The 3,818-nt window shown below is 42.4% G+C and overlaps 1 protein-coding gene across 1 annotated transcript in view; it reads right to left on the bottom strand.

The window, feature by feature from the left end:
* FBXO36 (F-box protein 36) overlaps positions 1-3,818 on the bottom strand; it is a 97,096-nt gene that overhangs the window by 45,237 nt on the left and 48,041 nt on the right. The gene's annotated exons all lie outside the window — the stretch shown is intronic.

The raw sequence follows: 3,818 nt of genomic DNA, 5'->3' as shown, positions 1-3,818 counted from the left end.
CTAATTTTTGTATTTTTAGTAGAGATAGGGTTTCACCATGTTGGCCAGGCTGGTCTCAAACTCCTGACCTCATGATCCTCCTGCCTCAGCCTCCCAAAGTGCTGGAATTACAGGCGTGAGCCACCACGCCCAGCCACAATATTTTTTAATAAGGATGGTTGTCATAGCTGAATTATGATAATAAAAAATCAGAATCCAGCTGGGCGTGGTGGCTCACACCTGTAACCACTTTGGGAGGCCGAGGCAGTGGGATGATACTCAACCCACTGAATTTTGGTGGGATGACATGAGAGAATATCCAAAGTGCCCCGCACAATGCTAAACACAGTGTATGACCCACAGGGGCAGGTCTTCCCTCCTCCTCTCTCCCTTTGTTCACTTGCTAGTCACTTACTGGTCAGTCCTTCATATTTATAATAATAAATTCAGTCCCCAAAGCCAGGAGGTCAGAAACATATTTTTTTCATCAACTGTCTAATAGTGTTCAATCATACATATACTTCATCGAGATCTATTTTCCTAATCATAATCTTCAAAAATAATACTTTCAGCTTTCAGTCGGACCTGGTATTTGATTTTCCTAATTACTAGTAATTGTTAAGAATTGGATACTTGGTAGGCCGGGCGCGGTGGTTCACGCCTGTAATCCCAGCACTTTGGGAGGCCAAGGCGGGCAGATCACCTGAGGTCAGGAGTTCGAGACTGGCCTGTCCAACATGGTGAAACCCCATCTCTTCTAAAAATACAAAACTTATCCGGCTGTGGTGGCAGGACCCTGTAATCCCAGCTACTTGGGAGGCTGAGGCAGGAGAATCGCTTGAACCCAGGAGGCGGAGGTTGCGTCATTGCACTCCAGCCTGGGGGACAAGAGCGAGACTGTCTGGAAAAAAAAAAAAAAAGAATTAGCTACTTGGGCCAGGTGCAGTGGCTCATGTCTATAATCCCAACAATTGGGGAGGCCAAGGGAGGAGGATCACTTGGGCCCAGGAGTTCAAAACAAGCCTAGTCAACACAGTGAGGCCCTGTCTCTACAAAAAATTAAAAACAAAAAAAATTAGTTGGGCATGGTGGTGCGTGTCTGTGCCGAGGTGGGAGGATCACTTGAGCCCAGGAGGTTGAGGCTGTGGTGAGCCATGATTGTATCACTGCACTCTAGCGTGGGTGAAAAAATGAGACCCTGTCTCAAGAAAAAAAAAAAAAGTCAAATTAATAATCTTCAGACACAGTGGATGGGATCGGGAATCTGTGGCAGATGCTGTTCACCACACAGCATTCATTTGCCCACCTGCCCTTCCTTTTGTCCAGTATCCTCTTTTGCACATAGCTTGTGCTTAGAGTATAGGCCTCATCAGTAGCTCTAGGAGGCAAGCCCTGATTGGTCTAAGTCATTTCTGGGTAGATTTTTTCCCCCCTGCCAGCAATTGGTATGGGCATAGGCACGTGATAAAGTTTTAGCCAATGAGATACCAGAGGTCTGCTGGGACTCTGAGAAAGATTTTATCACTTGTTTTTTTTTTTTTTTGAGATGGAGTCTTGCTCCTGTCACTCAGGCTGGAGTTCAGTGGCATGATCTCTGCTCACTGCAACCTCCACCTCCCGGACTCAAGCAATTCTCCTGCCTCAGCCTCCCAAGTAGCTGGGATCACAGGTGCACACCACCATGCCCAGTTAATTTTTTATATTTTTAGTAGAGACGGAGTTTTACCATGTTGGCCAGGCTGATCTCAAACTCCTGATCTCAGGTGATCTGCCCACCTCGGCCTACCAAAGTGCTGAGATTCCAGGCGTGAGCCACCTCACCCGGCCATGAAGTTTTATCACTTGTAAAAAGAGACACAATAAAACCCAGCCCCTTTTGGGGCACTGACAATTTTTGTGTGTTGATGTAATTGCTGGAATTGCTGCAGCCATTTTGGACTATGAGGGGAGCCAGGAAATTAAGACAATGGTTTTACATCACTTATTTCAGAGTTACTGAAAGAGCTCTTTAATTCATTAGGCATGTATTTTAGAACATTATTGTTAGTAATTATACTAATTCATTCATTTTCCTAGTAACATTATATTAATTTTAATATGACAAATCTATATTATCCATGAATATATCTAAAAAAGGAAAATATAAGTGGAATAAACAGACGAAAGTTCTCCTAAAAGTTATCTATCTTCAGGATATGAGTGTTCTGAATCACGTCCTAAATGAGTGTCTGCAGTGTTTCACATGGAATATTGTCTTCTGTGACATCAAGAGCATTGGTGATAACAGTAATGAGGTGCTGGGCTCTTAAGCTGGCACTGCAATTACATAGAGCTGGCTTCCTTTTGATTTCAACTCTGGGAATGCTGTAAACATGTGTCAGGCTCCCGCTATGCCCTCCCCTAACTATTTACAGCCTAGGTTAAAAGTGTACTCTTCTTTAGCGTCTAGATTTTCTTCCAAACTGCTGCTTTGATGCTCAGGTTTCTGAGTTGTTTCCAGTTTCTGCCTATTACAATATATATAAAATATATATATATTTTAAATAGAGATAGTATCTCACTATGTTGCCCAGGCTAGTCTTGAGCTCCTGGGCTCAAACAATCCTCCCACCTCAGCCTTCCAAAGTGTTGATATTACAGTGTTGATCTTAAATTAATATACCCCTTACAAACTTGAGCAAATTCTGTAAAGCATTTCAGTCTATAATCACGAACTGAATATATTTAATTTTCTCAAGCATTACCAAAATCTAAAGATGCATGATTAGAATTCTACCAAGTTCAAAGTTTTTTTTTTTTTTTTTTTTTTTTTTTGAGACAGGGTCACACTCTGTTGCCCAGGCTGGAGTGCAGTGGCACTCCAGTGTGAGCCACTGTGCCCGGCCCCAGATAAAGTTTTTATAAACACTTGTGTGTAGGTTTTTGTATGAATATAAGTCTGCATTTCTCTGGGATAAATGCCCAGGACTGCAATTGCTGGGCCATATGGTAGCTGAATATTTAGTTTTTTTTTGCCACTGTCAAAATGTTGGCACTTAAAATGGTAATGGGCATTTTACATTCCTATCAACAATATATGAATGATCCAGGTTCTCTGCGTCCTCACCAGCATTTGGTAGTGTCACCTTTTTATTTTAGCCATTCTGATAGGTGAGTAGTGCTGTCTCACTGTGTTTTTAATTTTTGAACATTTTTCATGTATTTATCTGCCATTCATATATCCTCTTTGGTGAAATAGCTCTTAATGTCTTTTGTCCATTTTCTACCAAGATTGTTTGTTTATATATTGTAAATACTAATCCTCTGTCAGATATATCGTTTACAAATATTTTCTCCTATTCTGTTCCATCTCTTAGCAGGGTCTTCACAGAGCAAACGTTTTTAATTTTGACAAAGTCCAATTTATCAATTTTATTTTATTTTTATTTTTTATTTTTTTGAGTCTCACTCTGTTGCCCAGGCTGGAGTGTGGTGGCGTGATCTTGGCTCACTGCAACCTCTGACTCCTGGGTTCAAGTGATTCTCCTGCCTCAGCCTCCGGAGTAGCTGGGACTACAGGCATGTACCACCACGCCCGGCTAAGTTTTTGTATTTTTAGTAGAGATGGGGTTTCACCATGTTAGCCAGGATGGTCTTGATCTCCTGGCCTTGTGATCCGCCTGCCTCAGCCTCCCAAAGTGCTGGGATTACAGGCGTGAGCCACAGTGCTTGGCCTGATTTTTTTTTTTTTTTAATTTGTGAGTGTGGTGGCCTCCAGCTGTAGTTCCAGCTACTGGGGAGGCTGAGATGGGGAGGACTGCTTGAGCCTGGGAAGTCAAGGTTACAGTGAGCTGTTGATC

This window comes from Piliocolobus tephrosceles, chromosome 11 (assembly GCF_002776525.5).
Source record: "Piliocolobus tephrosceles isolate RC106 chromosome 11, ASM277652v3, whole genome shotgun sequence".
NCBI classification, from domain to species: Eukaryota; Metazoa; Chordata; class Mammalia; order Primates; family Cercopithecidae; genus Piliocolobus; species Piliocolobus tephrosceles.
Note: the sequence above shows the minus strand (reverse complement) of the source record. Positions and strands in the feature narration are given on the sequence as shown.